We start from the raw sequence: 14,944 nt of genomic DNA, 5'->3' as shown, positions 1-14,944 counted from the left end.
TCATACAGTTCATTTTATACATTGAAATGACGTAGGTAGATTCTAGTAGTCCTGGCTTTCTGATAGGTTGTGTGCAGATGATAGACAGTCTCCTCCAGCCTGGTGTCAGTATCCCATTGGTTCTCGACAGAGTTCTTTGTCTTCAGAGCTCATCCAAAAGGGGAGGGGCTGCGTGTGTGTGCGTTCCTGTCTTGGCAAGTCTGTGTGTCTTTTCAGTGAGTGCGTGTGTGAGAGATTCTGTATGGCCCTTCCATGTTTTACTGTGAAAATACGTTGCTATGTGTTGTCACAGTTATAGCAATGCAATAGCAGTAAGCTGGTCATTTGCATAGGAAAATAGCACTTCATTACAAATCCCCCTTTTCACGTCTCCTAAGAGACGTGACATGAATTAAAAGCAAGTAAAATTTATAGTCCCCCTCTTTACGTCTCGAAAAAGACGTGACAACTACTCATAGGTGCATGTTTCAAACTCCACCAGAGGATCCTCCTGTTGTAGGAGGGGGAACATCAGTGCAGGGTCATTATTTGGTGGAATAGCAGAAGTAATAACACGAAAAAGCAGGGAGCGGGCACATGGGATGCAACAACAGCCACAGAGGGTTAATATAGCGACAAACACAGAGATAGAGACCAGAATAGTAGATACCAAGACCTTATATTTACCAAATGCATCCATCCAGGAGTCCCACATGCTGGTATCAACCCCAGAGTGGGATTTCATTTTACCATTAAGGGTACGCAGGCCTTCTAACGCCAAAGTGAGGCTGCCATCAGAGGCTGTGTTATTAGGGATAAATGTGCAACATTGCTCCCCAAACATAAAACATATCCCACCCTTCTCAGCCAGCAACATGTCAACGGCAATGCGATTTTGAAAAGCCATAAGTAAGGTGGCAGCCAGTTGACCATGTACGGCCTCAAAACCTTGTTGAGTCCAGTTACCTAGTTTTTGGACATTGAAATGTATATAGTTAATGCGGTCAACATTTTTATTCACAGTGCACCACCAGCAGAGAGATGATTCAAAACCTGCGGCGACCTGGTCCACCAGCTTGTACTCATCAGGGACCCCCCTAGGAACCCCTATGGCATCAATATATGTGGGATCCCCACCAGTCGGGGCTGCTTCCCGCTTTGTTCTGGTAGGCAGAAACTGTACTCCACAGCCTGTATCCGGGTCACCAAATCACCCACACCTATAGGGTAAACAGAGATAGGCAGCAGAAGTGTTACAAGCGCACAAGTACCCGTGGCATTATTGGGAGTTCTGTCAAAAAGCCGAGGTCCCCCACACCACCACCAGATGTCAGCCCTGATCACTGGCTTAAAACCACCCACTACTATGATAGTATTTGTACACCAACCCACAGGGAGCAACCCTAACTGTAGTATACCCCCTGTCATGTTAATACAGGAGAATTTGGCCCTGACAACATCAGAGGAAAATACTGGTGCCCTGACCGTAGCGGAGACCACAGGGTAAACTGCATCCCACAAGGAGCAATTACCAGTCGGATTGTCTTTGTCCATAAGGGGCATTAAACATCCGATGTTGACAGTGGCCGGGACAATGCGGAGCAATGGTCTTGCACCCATGCAAACTACGCAACTAGTGGGGGTTGTATTGGCTGCTTGTTCGGTCAATAATAACCAATTGTTAGACAAACCTGAGACACCTGTAGCAACCAGAATGTTCTCATCCGGGGTAGGGGTAGTGGCCACTAAAACAGCAGAACCCCACCCATCCCTGTGCTGGGGTAGGGTATGTGGCTTCGCCATATCATCCCGCACCGTCACAGAAGTAGGCTGTGGTTGTGGCGTAAAGCAGATATATAGTGTGAAATAGACTTCGGACCTGCTGCTATCTACATATGGGGCCAACGTAAAAACCTGGCAACCCATAGTGGTCCCAGGCCGTACAATCAGCTTCATTTGAAAACCAGTGCGTGAAAGTGTAAGCCGTTTGCGCCAGGCAAGGACAGCCCGTACCTTGGAATAGCTGGACCAGTCATATCCTGTTTCTGCCACCAGGTTTTTCCAAGACCATTCACCATATCCCCCTTTGGTTATATACCAGTTAAAACTGGAATAGGTCCAGGCAGGTAGCCCCAGACTATTTCGTGCATGACCCAAAAGGCTCCAAGGCAGGTAAGCGGTGGTGGTGGCATTGAAAGGCAGACACAAAGTGGTGCTCTTCAACTCCTGGGGGGTGCACTTAGTGACCCTCACCTCACGCCTAGAAACAGTATGGTCTTGTGGTAGATAAGAGGGAAGAGAGAGAGAGTTAGTTTCACCTGGCAGAGTAGAATTCAGTGTGTGAATCGGTAGTGGGTGCATCTGTTTGTCTATGAGCCATGTGAGTGTAAGTAGAGTGACCCCTCCTATTAGAAGAAAAATAACAAACTGGGGTATCGAGATTCCCAACCGTTCCCAGGGGGAAAAATGTGATTTAGTCAGGGAGTATGGGGCTGAACCTCCCATTTTCCTTGGCTAAATAGATGTAGAATTTGGGACCGAATGTAGACTACTTAGGTCAGTTCTGACTTCCGTCAGTGTGCGGGAAGTGGTTGGAGCTGGTGTACAATGTGTGAGGTGGTGCCAAGGTGTGCCCAATTTACCTTTGACCTGGACTGAGTGTGAAGTAACCTCCTTCACTTCGTACAGACCAGTCCACCTGGGTTCCAGCCACTTTCTTTTGTGGACCTTCACCCTTACTCAGTCTCCAATTTTTACCTTCAGTGGTGCTGGAGCTTCCGGCAGTTCTCTCTCCTGGACCTTGCGAACCTGAACAGAGAGAGCTACAGAGAGAACCGTCAGTTTGTTCACATAATCAGACATTACAATTTGTTGTACATCAAGGGCGGGCATATGACCTCCCTCCCTTGGTGGACCAGGCATGACTCTACCAGTCATTATCTCATGAGGAGAGAGATGGGTGCCTGACCCTGGTGAGGCTCTCATGGCCATCAACGCCAGGGGCAGGGCTTCGACCCATTTCAACTTCGACCCGGCACATACTTTAGCTCTTTTGGATTTAAACTGTTGACCTGCATTTCACGAGACCTTGGGATCGGGGGGTGGTACACAGAACCAAATCTGTGTGTTATGCCAAATCGCTTCCACCTGTCTCAGGTGTTGGTTATTGAAATGTGAGCCAAATAGTCAAATTAGAATTTTCTTTGGATGCCATACCTGGGTATTAGTTTGGTTTGTTAGCCACTTAACCTATCTATCATAATTAGGAGATAGCGTTTATCTTTAGAATACATTGTCGGGGCCCATGTCGGTGTGGTCTATACTAATATCCTGAAAACATGCATTAGGTACTGAGTATGAGCCCATTGGTGTTTGATATGGTTTCAATGGGTTGTGTCTGACACAAACATTGTATTTGTCATAAAATAAATCATCGTCATATAAAATAAAATAATAAAAAAAAAAAAATCTGTCATATTTTCATGTGAGGGTGCCACCAGATGTGAGACACCTTCTGTAAAATCCTTAGTTTGCCTTCGTGTGTGTGGCTATGTGCTTCTCGTAAAAGTTCTGGGTCCATCAGTGTGGACTGCTCCATGGGCATAGGCTGAGTCTGTATAGATATTCACAGTCTTTCCTTTTCCTCTGATGAGGGCCTGCGTCAAATCCGATGATTTCACCTAATTGGGCAGGTGCTGGTTGAGTGATGATGGCTGATTCAAGGGTAACGTATGAGCCGTCTGGGCCTGCTGTCCCACTGCATAGTCCGCCACATCACCATTCTCTCCTTTGTAGCAGCAGCCACCTGTGTATAACCATAGGTCAGGTTTGGTCAGTGGTGTGTTTCCCAGGTCGGGTCTTAGTTTCAATTCTTTAGCAGCTGTTTCGGTGCAGGAGTCAGGTCCTTCTCTCGTGGTGATGGTGGGCAGCTTCATTGCCAAGGTGGGTATTCTCCTGACATACCCTGGAACGGCGTCTGCTGTGGTGGGTAGGAGGAGCGGGTGTGGAGGTCTGCTGGACAGTTCGTTGCTGCATCATCTGGGTGACTGTGTTAGTGACTATATCAGCAATGTCTGTAGATGCCTCGGCCACCACCGTTTCTTTGGTTTGTCTCCCCTCTGCGCGTCTTTCAGTTGAAGTTTCAGAAGTTGAATCTGTAGGGACTGGACTTGTGTATCCGCTCCACCCTTTTCCTTGTTGAATTGGGTGATGTGGTGATGTACATGGGAGTTAAACTGAGCTAAAGGTAGCGCCATCAACCCCACTGTGCCCCTTAGTTTCCTACGGACTTCATTCTGGGTCCCGTTCACCACCATTTCCTTCCACATGCTGAGTGTGGTAGCAGTGTGATCATATGGGTCTTCATGAACGGTTCTCCATGTTGCCTTTGCTCTATCCAGGTAGGCTGCTGGTTGTTCCCCTGGATTGATGGTGAATGATGACAGGGTTGAGTGGTTTCGTTCGGTAGGGTATACTCTTCTCAACTCAGCCCATAACTGAGTTCGGAATCGTCCTAGACCTAGTGCAGCTGGGGCCGTGGCCAGATCTGCGTCTCTTATGAGAGCCATCATGGTGGTATGGTCTGTAGCTCTAGCCAACAGAGCTTTCATGTCACCCAGACAGAGGCGTAGGCCAGAGGTAAGTGTCTGTAGTTGGAGGAGCCATGCAGAGGCCCCCCCATGTAGACTGGGCAACTGTTCCATTAAAGTGGTGAGGTCTGTCATTTTCCATGGTTGGTACTCTTCGTATTCTCCATCAGGAGTGGGCCTCAACGGCATTTGGAAGCCTGTCCTTCCTGTCTCTCCATGTTGGGGATCCCAGTCTGCTCTGGATGAGACCCCCCTACTTTTTAGTTCTGAGAGCCTTACGGACTGTCTGACAGGTTCGATCAGGTCTGTCACTGTTCCTACCATTACCCCTTCCACATGGAATGTGCTCCCTCCACGTTCAGCTTCGTCTATCATAGTTCTGGCTTGAGCTACAGAGTTCCGGATGTCCCGTCCCATTTCCTCCTCATCACGTCCAGGTCTACTTTCGTTTTCCTCGTCTTCACTGGGTTGATCTCTTGACGAAGCCCCGACGGAACATTTTCCCTGTGACACCCACGACCCTTGATCATCTTCTTTATCTCTGCGTCCGTACCAGTCAGTGTTCGGAATGGAGGAGAGCTGAATAAGATCGTGGCCCTCTTTCCTTAGGAGGCCCGGTTGAGATCCACCTTCCCTTGGTTGTGTGTAGTCGGCAGGGACCCACCTGGGCCTTGTAGTGCTATGGGGCTTGAGCAATCGGGCCTTTCTTCACAGACTAGTAGGCCATCTTGAATACCCACAGTCATGTTCCCTTTTAGCTGTCCTCCCTGCACCATAAAGACCGGGGCCTGTACGGCGGCTGGGGTGGTGTGGGTTTTGAACGGGTTGTGTGGGAGGTGTGTGAATGGATTTTGTGAATAGGGAGGTGGCACTGCAGTCTTCTCTTCCTGTGGCAGTGGTGGGTATAGAGAGGGCGGGGCTGATGGGGTGGTCACGGTGGGCGGTAGTGGTTTGTGGTTGTTGATTTTGCCTTCTCTGATGTCATCTGAGGCCCCGGCAAGCACGCCCATCATATCAGGTTTTTTGTGTGGGCGTGTCCTTTTTGTCTCTTGAATTGCCCACGTTCCTATTTTTAGCTCAGCTTCCGCGCTCTTCCTATTCTTCATCCCTTTATTTTTTTAAAATGGCTCTTATTTATTTCTGTTTCTCTCTTTTTACTGTGTTCCACTGCTTCCTCTAATTCTCTCTCCATAGCGACGAGCTGTTCCCTTGACGGGGCGACTCCACTAATGTAACCTGCCTGTGTCCATTTCAGCCTAATTCCCTCCCATACTTTCTTTATAGATTTATATTCCTGTTTTCCCCCTGATCTCTCCTGTATTCTCAGATCTAAATATTCGTTGAATTTGAGTTTGGGAATGGTGGTTGTGGCCATTCTGTCGTTTAACTATGTCTGGGTTTAATAACTATCTTCATACACTTAGCCCGTCACTTAGTCTAAACCAGTGATGTATTCACGGTGCTCACACAGATTTATCTCTTGTGTCTCACCCTCGTGCACAAAGAGTTTTGTAGAATTACTATACTATAATATCGATGGGGATATTCGCGAGATAATTATGCGTCTATGATAGTTTATTGGAGTAGACTGTACAAAAATATTGAAAAGGGATATTCGCGAGATAATTATGCGTCTAAGGTTTTTTGTTGTTGTAATTCTACAACTACCCACATTTCTACTGCCTGGCCAAATGTTAGTGTCCCTAACGCCTACTTTTGGGTCAGTGTCAATGTATTCAACTGCCTTCTATAATATTGGTCGAATTAATTCTAGGCAACACCAACAGCTCGAATTGGACAAAAATCAACTCGTTACACAGCACGGCGGCCGCACCACCCCGCTCCACTTTTGACTCGGCGGTCAATTTTAGAGTCAGTGGTCAGTATCACTCGGTCTCATGAAACGGTCAATCAGTGACATTAATCTGGAGAGACCAGGTTTAATTCCTTCACTCCTAGTCCAATCTTAATCTATAACCGAGGCTCCTGGTGGGATGCCAGCTCCACCAGTCCCAGTCTTGGCTACACGTCTCAATCAATTAACAAAACATTTCACATTTCATTTCACAGAGTCATCAAATCCTCACTGTACACCTATACGATCGCCACATCGTCTAGTGTCAGGCTATGTAGATAAGATTTACAATATATCACAGAGTCATCAAATCTTCACTGTACACCTATACGATCGCCACATCGTCTAGTGTCAGGCTATGTAGATAAGATTTACAATATATCACAGAGTCATCAAATTCCTCACTGTACACCTGATCGATTCATATCAACCACTGTCAGGCTATTTGAATATGAAATGACAATTTATCACTCAGATATCATTACGGAATGCCTTTTGTTATCGGATAATTTTTCCCATAAATTTAACAGGAATTCATACCTACGCCTTTAGTACTTCTGATCAATAATTTGGATAATGACTATGATATAATATGCAGATTTTGATTTAACAGGTTTATGCCTACCTTATATTGTCGAGCTCTTTAAATCAGTTTCCTAAGGTGAGTTGAATCCCCGATGGCTCCTAGTAAACAGGTCGCCCGTCCTTTGAATCAGTCATCAACTTGTCTTTTCTCTCATCAACTCTCTATGGACCAAATTCATGGGTTTAAACCATCCTCTGCTACCAATTTGTTGATGAATACGTATATGAGAAACGAGACCAAGTCGAGACGCTGGACAAGGCGGACAATACGGTCACAATCGTACAGTTCATTTTATACATGGAAATGACGTAGGTAGATTTTGGTAGTCCTGGCTTTCTGGTAGGTTGTTTGCAGATGATAGACAGTCTCCTCCAGCCTGGTGTCAGTATCCCATTGGTTCTCGACAGAGTTCTTTGTCTTTGGAGCCCATCCAGAAGGGGAGGGGCTGCGTGTGTGTGAGTGTGTGCGTTCCTGTCTTGGCAAGTCTGTGTGTCTTTTCAGTGAGTGCGTGTGTGAGAGATTCTGTATGGCCCTTCCATGTTTTACTGTGAAAATACGTTGCTATGTGTTGTCACAGTTATAGCAATGCAATAGCAGTAAGCTGGTCATTTGCATAGGAAATAGCACTTCATTACACTATGGAGCACAATTGTTGAGATGCACCGAGCCTCTGCAAGTGCTGGCGCGGAAACCAACAAGTCCACCAACAGCATAGCCTGACAAGACTGAACACTCCTGGTTGCTCCTTGTAGCCAATGTTACCGGCTGGGGAATTAGCTCAAATGGTAGTGCTTTCTTTGCATGCGAGAGGTAGTGGGATCGACGGCCGCATTCTCCAAAAACACTTTATTTTTGTGGATCCAAGAAATCTCCAGTTCACACTTCATGCAGCCTTGTCTTATGACAACCTACTGTCATGTATCAATGACAAAGAACTTTCATGTAACACTGATGTCACAATGTCAGATGAAAAAGAAAGATATTACTTACTTTCAGAGGAGCAGCGTAGCACACACCATTGAGGCCCACCAACAAAGCTGTTGGCAGTTTCCTTGAATGCCCCGCTAGACCGTAGCTTGCTCGGTCTGAGCTCAGCGTGACAAAAGTACGCCCATAATGAAGCCTGGCCCTAAATTGCAGGTGCTGTTGGGTGACAATGGGAGAACAGTTAGGGTTAGAAGCACAATTCGACCTCAGGAACATTCCTGAGGTCCTCCCGATCTGTGCAAGCCTAACCGTGATGAATTGTCAGGAGTGGGTTTCAAACCATGCCTATAGGGGAGTCTGCGACCTGAATGTCTTAATGGTTATTTTCAATGCAATCGTGTTTTTTCTTTTTCTTTTAGGGTTTAACAAGGTTTCTCACCTATTACCTGTGGCTTGACTTTAGATGTGGCCAGTTCGATTACCCTGCAGATTTTAAAAGTGTCTTCAGAATATGGCCATTTTGACATGAATTTAAAAATGCCTCAGATAGGACCAAAAAAGTGTCTGGAGCTATCTAAGAGTGACAACAGGTTTCCACATGTCAAAATGGGGGAAATCTTAGCAAATGGGTATAAATTTTAATTTAAAAAAATAAGATTTATTTATTTATTTTTCAGAAAGGGGATGTAGCTCAGTGGTAGAGCGCATGCTTCGCATGTATGAGGTCCTGGGTTTAATCCCCCACTTCTCCATTAAATTTTTTGCAATGGCCCATCTCCTACTTTCCAGAATGTTGAAATTCTCAGCAGGAAACAGAGACGTGCTAAATAATTTGCTCTTGTAATCTGAAGAACATGTGTTCAATCCCTGTTCGTACATTTATGTAACAGAAGTGGCATGGTTGCCAACTTCAATTGCATCATTTTCAAAAACTGAAGTTCATTGGTTAGATGACTGTCCATACTTGCTTGTATTTAGAATTGCTGCTATCATTTCATTGTAGTTTCAATGGAGTGGTGTATATAAAAAGTACATTGTATTAATATTGCATTTTATCTGCAAATAAAATTGGATCGAAGCTCAGAGGGGGAGTGCATGCTATTTTAGTATGAGGTCCGTGGTTCAATCCCAAGGTTCTCCACTGAGTATTTGTGTGCCAAATTCACATTACACAACTCCTACTTTCCAGAATGTTGAAATTCTCACAGGAAACAGAGATGTTATTTGTGTGCCAAATTCATATTACACAACTACTACTTTCCAGAATGTTGATAGAAATCTTGCAGCATAGAGTGGCATGGTGGCCAAGCGGTAAGGAGTCGGTCTTGTAAACCGAAGATCATGGGTTCAAATCCCATCTGTGCCTTACTGAAAGATAGCTGGTTCATTGTGAAGGTTCTTTCACTGGAGGACTTTGAAGCGAAAAAAAGTTTTCTCTAAATGGCAACCCTGCGATTATATAGTAAGGGGATGTGCCTCTATGGTAGAGCTAATACTTGAAATGCATGCGCTCTGAAGTTCATCCCCAGATTTTCTGATGAGTATATTTAGTTGTGAAATTAGCTTTTGCAGAACTCTACTTTCCAGAATGTTGACATTTTAAGAAGGCAATAGATGTGCTAAGTCATCTGTTTTTGTAAACTGAAGCACATGGGTTCAATCCTGGGTTCAAGCCTTGTTCGACGTTTATGGAAGCTAGATGATATTTTGGAAATGTACTTTCATTAGAACAGTGTATAGAAAGGGTAAATTTGTATTGATATGGCCACTACGACCTGTATGCTCTAGCCGGCTGGCCCTCGCTACATATTCGTCGCCAGACCCACTGGTTCCAGGTCATCTTTTTAGTCTATGCTAGGTAACGCTCCGCCTTATCTCAGCTCACTGGTCACGATAACAACACCCACCCGTAGCACGCGTTCCAGCAGGTATATCTCACTGGTCATCCCCAAAGCCAACACCTCCTTTGGCTGCCTTTCCTTCCAGTTCTCTGCTGACAATGACTGGAACGAATTGCAAAAATTTGTTCCAGTGTTGCCAACTTAGCGACTTAGTCGCTGTATTTAGCAAGTATTCAGACCCCTCTGAATACTTGCAGACATTTTCATTTTACTCACTTTTTGTGTCTTCCACAATGTTATTCCTCACTCCTACAGTGTCCATCACAATTACATGCACATGGACAATTATGCAAATTAGGTGATGACATCATTTAGCAACTTCTAGCGACTTTTAGGACAGTCAATAGCTACTTTCCTTACTGAGGTGTTGGCAACACTGCTAACTTTAAACATCGGCTATCTGAGCAGCTAACTGATCGCTGCAGCTGTACAAAGCCCATTTGTAAATAGCCCACCCAATCTACCTACCTCATCCCCATATTGTTTTAATATACTTTCTGCTCTTTGCACACCAGTATTTCTACTTGCACATCATCATCTGCTCATCTATCACTCCAGTGTTAATTTGCTAAATTGTAAATACTTCGCTACTATGGCCTATTTATTGCCTTACCTCCATTTGCACGCACTGTATATAGACTTTCTTTTTTTCTTCTATTGTGTTATTGACTGTAGGCTTGTTTATTCCATCTGTAACTCTGTGTTGTTGTTCGTGTTGCGCTGCTTTGCTTTATCTTGGCCAGGTCGCAGTTGAATATGAAAACTTGTTCTCAACTAGCTTACCTGATTAATTATAGGTGAAATTTAAAAAAATAAGAAAAAACAATGACTTTCACAGAAAGGGGATGTAGCTCAGTGGTAGAGCGCATGCTTCGCATGTATGAGGTCCTGTGTTCAATCCCCAGCTTCTCTATTAAAACTTTTGCAATGGCCCATCTCCTACTTTCCAGAATGTTGAAATTCTCAGCAGGAAACAGAGACGTGCTAAATAATTTGCTCTTGTAATCTGAAGAACATGTGTTCAATCCCTGTTTGTACATTTATGTAACAGAAGTGGCATGGTTGCCAACTTCAATTGCATCATTTTCAAAAACTGAAGTTCATTGGTTAGATGACTGTCCATACTTGCTTGTATTTAGAATTGCTGCTATCATTTCATTGTAGTTTCAATGGAGTGGTGTATATAAAAAGTACATTGTATTAATATTGCATTTTATCTGCAAATAAAATTGCATCGAAGCTCAGAGGGGGAGTGCATGCTATTTTAGTATGAGGTCCTTGGTTCAATCCCAAGGTTCTCCACTGAGTATTTGTGTGCCAAATTCACATTACACAACTCCTACTTTCCAGAATGTTGAAATTCTCACAGGAAACAGAGATGTTATTTGTGTGCCAAATTCACATTACACAACTACTACTTTCCAGAATGTTGATAAAAATCTTGCATCATAGAGTGGCATGGTGGCCAAGCGGTAAGGCGTTGGTCTCGTAAACCGAAGATCATGGGTTCAAATCCCATCCGTGCCTTACTGAAAGATAGCTGGTACCATGTGAAGGTTCTTTCACTGGAGGACTTTGAAGAGAAAAAAAGTTTTCTCAAAATGGCAACCCTGCTATTATATAGTAAGGGGATGTGCCTCTATGGTAGAGCTAATACTTGAAATGCATGCGCTCTGAAGTTCATCCCCAAATTTTCTGAATAGTATATTTAGTTGTGAAATTAGCTTTTGCACAACTCTACTTTCCAGAATGTTGACATTTTAAGAAGGAAATAGATGTGCTAAGTCATCTGTTTTGTAAACTGAAGCACATGGGTTCAATCCTGGGTTCAAGCCTTGTTCGACGTTTATGGAAGCTAGATGATATTTTGGAAATGTACTTTCATTAGAACAGTGTAAAGAAAGGGTCAATTTGTATTGATATGGCCACTACGACCTGTATGCTCTAGCCGGCTGGCCCTCGCTACATATTCGTCGCCAGACCCACTGGTTCCAGGTCATCTTTTAGTCTATGCTAGGTAAAGCTCCACCTTATCTCAGCTCACTGGTCACGATAACAACACCCACCCGTAGCACACGTTCCAGCAGGTATATCTCACTGGTCATCCCCAAAGCCAACACCTCCTTTGGCCGCCTTTCCTTCCAGTTCTCTGCTGACAATGACTGGAACGAATTGCAAAAATTCGTTCCAGTGTTGCCAACTTAGCGACTTAGTCGCTGTATTTAGCAAGTATTCAGACCCTCTCTGAATACTTGCAGACATTTTCATTTTACTCACTTTTGTCTCTTCCACAATGTTATTCCTCACTCCTACAGTGTCCATTACAATTACATGCACATGGACAATTATGCAAATTAGGTGATGACATCATTTAGCAACTTCTAGCGACTTTTAGGACAGCAATAGCTACTTTCCTTACTGAGGTGTTGGCAACACTGCTAACTTTAAACATCGGCTATCTGAGCAGCTAACTGATCGCTGCAGCTGTATAAAGCCCATTTGTAAATAGCCCACCCAATCTACTACCTCATCCCATATTGTTTTAATATACTTTCTGCTCTTTGCACACCAGTATTTCTACTTGCACATCATCATCTGCTCATCTATCACTCCAGTGTTAATTTGCTAAATTGTAAATACTTCGCTACTATTGCCTATTATTGCCTTACCCTCCATTTGCACGCACTGTATATGGACTTTCGTTTTTTCCTTCTATTGTGTTATTGACTGTAGGCTTGTTTATTCCATCTGTAACTCTGTGTTGTTGTTTGTGTTGCGCTGCTTTGCTTTATCTTGGCCAGGTCGCAGTTGAATATGAAAACTTGTTCACAACTAGCTTACCTGATTAATTATAGGTGAAATTAAAAAAAATAAGAAAAAACATTTATTTCACAGAAAGTGGATGTAGCTCAGTGGTAGAGCGCATGCTTCGCATGTATGAGGTCCTGGGTTCAATCCCCAGCTTCTCCATTAAACAATTTTGCAATGGCCCATCTCCTACTTTCCAGAATGTTGAAATTCTCAGCAGGAAACAGAGACGTGCTAAATAATTTGCTCTTGTAATCTGAAGAACATGTGTTCAATCCCTGTTTCGTACATTTATGTAACAGAAGTGGCATGGTTGCCAACTTCAATTGCATCATTTTCAAAACTGAAGTTCATTGGTTAGATGACTGTCCATACTTGCTGTATTTAGAATTGCTGCTATCATTTCATTGTAGTTTCAATGAGTGGTGTATATAAAAAAGTACATTGTATTAATATTTGCATTTTATCTGCAAATAAAATTGGATCGAAGCTCAGAGGGGAGTGCATGCTATTTTAGTATGAGGTCCTTGGTTCAATCCCAAGGTTCTCCACTGAGTACTTGTGTGCCAAATTCACATTACACAACTCCTACTTTCCAGAATGTTGAAATTCTCAAGGAAACAGAGATGTTATTTGTTTCCCAATTCACATTACACAAACTACTACTTTCCAGAATGTTGATAAAAATCTTGCAGCATAGAGTGGCATGGTGGCCAAGCCGCTATAAGGCCGTCAGTTCTTTGTAAACCAGAAAGATCATGGGTTCAATCCATCCGTGCCTTACTGAAAGATTAGCTCGGTACCATGTGAATGTCTATTTCAGCTGGAGGACTTTGAAGAGATAAAAAAGTTTTCTCAAATGGGCAAACATGCTCATCTATATGTAAGGGGATGTGCCTCTATGGTAGAGCTACTACTTGAAATGCATGCGCTCTGAAGTTCATCCCAAATTTTCTGATGAGTATATTTAGTGTGATGAAATTAGCTTTTGCACAACTCTACTTTCCAGAAATGTTGACATTTTAAGGAAATAGATGTGCTTAAATCATCTGTTTTTGTAAACTGAAGCACATGGGTTCAATCCTGGGTTCAAGCCTTGTTCGACGTTTATGGAAGCTAGATGATATTTGGAAATGTACTTTCATTAGAACAGTGTAAAGAAAGGGTCAATTTGTATTGATATGGCCACTACGACCTGTATGCTCTAGCCGGCTGGCCCTCGCTACATATTCGTCGCCAGGACCCACTGGTTCCAGGTCATCTTTTTAGTCTATGCTAGGTAAAGCTCCACCTTATCTCAGCTCACTGGTCACGATAACAACACCCACCCGTTAGCACACGTTCCAGCAGGTATATCTCACTGGTCATCCCCCAAAGCCAACACCTCCTTTGGCCGCCTTTCCTTCCAGTTCTCTGCTGACAATGGACTGGACCGAATTGCAACAATTGTTCCAGTGTTGCCAACTTAGCGACTTAGTCGCTGTATTTAGCAAGTATCGACCCCTCTGAATACTTGCAGACATTTTCATTTTACTCACTTTTTGTCTCTTCCACAATGTTATTCTTATTCCTCACTCTACAGTGGCCATTACAATTACATGCACATGGACAATTATGCAAATTAGGTGATGACGTCATTTAGCAACTTCTAGCGACTTTTAGGACAGCCAATAGCTACTTTCCTTACTGAGGAGTTGGCAACACTGCTAACTTTAAACATCGGCTATCTGAGCAGCTAACTGATCGCTGGCAGCTGTACACAGCCATTTGTAAATTGCCCACCCAATCTACCTCCCTCATCCCCATATTATTTAATATACTTTCTGCTCTTTGCACACCAGTATTCTACTTGCACATCATCATCTGCTCATCTATCACTCCAGTGTTCATTTGCTAATTGTAAATACTTCGCTACTATTGCCTATTTATTGCCTTACCTTCCATTGCACGCACTGTATATAGACTTTCTTTTTTTTCTATTGTGTTATTGACTGTAGGCTTGTTTATTCCATCTGTAACTCTGTGTTGTTGTTTGTGTTGCGCTGCTTTGCTTCTTGGCCCGGTCGCAGTTGAATATGAACACTTGTTTCACCTAGCTTACTGATTAATTATAGGTGAAATTTAAAATTTAAGGAAACAAAAAAACAATTTATTTCACCAGAAAGGGGATGTAGCTCAGTGGTAGAGAGCATGTTCGCATGTATGAGGTCCTGGGTTCAATCCCCAGCTTCTCCCTTCAAAATTTTGCAATGCCCATTCCTACTTTCCAGAATGGTTGAATTCTCAGCAGGAACAGAGA

General features: G+C 43.6%; 5 non-coding genes across 5 annotated transcripts; all 5 read left to right on the top strand.

Moving 5' to 3' along the window:
• Positions 1 to 8,616: 8,616 nt before the first annotated feature.
• Positions 8,617 to 8,688, top strand: trnaa-cgc (transfer RNA alanine (anticodon CGC)). Its single transcript has one exon. It is a non-coding gene; the product is annotated as a tRNA-Ala (tRNA).
• Positions 8,689 to 9,230: 542 nt separating this feature from the next.
• Positions 9,231 to 9,302, top strand: trnat-ugu (transfer RNA threonine (anticodon UGU)). Its single transcript has one exon. It is a non-coding gene; the product is annotated as a tRNA-Thr (tRNA).
• Positions 9,303 to 10,678: 1,376 nt separating this feature from the next.
• Positions 10,679 to 10,750, top strand: trnaa-cgc (transfer RNA alanine (anticodon CGC)). The gene has a single exon. It is a non-coding gene; the product is annotated as a tRNA-Ala (tRNA).
• A 542-nt stretch (positions 10,751 to 11,292) lies between these two features.
• On the top strand, positions 11,293 to 11,364 carry trnat-cgu (transfer RNA threonine (anticodon CGU)). Its single transcript has one exon. It is a non-coding gene; the product is annotated as a tRNA-Thr (tRNA).
• A 1,371-nt stretch (positions 11,365 to 12,735) lies between these two features.
• On the top strand, positions 12,736 to 12,807 carry trnaa-cgc (transfer RNA alanine (anticodon CGC)). The gene has a single exon. It is a non-coding gene; the product is annotated as a tRNA-Ala (tRNA).
• Positions 12,808 to 14,944: the final 2,137 nt, after the last annotated feature.

The sequence above is a fragment of the Oncorhynchus kisutch genome, linkage group LG20, assembly GCF_002021735.2.
Source record: "Oncorhynchus kisutch isolate 150728-3 linkage group LG20, Okis_V2, whole genome shotgun sequence".
Taxonomy (NCBI): domain Eukaryota; kingdom Metazoa; phylum Chordata; class Actinopteri; order Salmoniformes; family Salmonidae; genus Oncorhynchus; species Oncorhynchus kisutch.
Note: the sequence above shows the minus strand (reverse complement) of the source record. Positions and strands in the feature narration are given on the sequence as shown.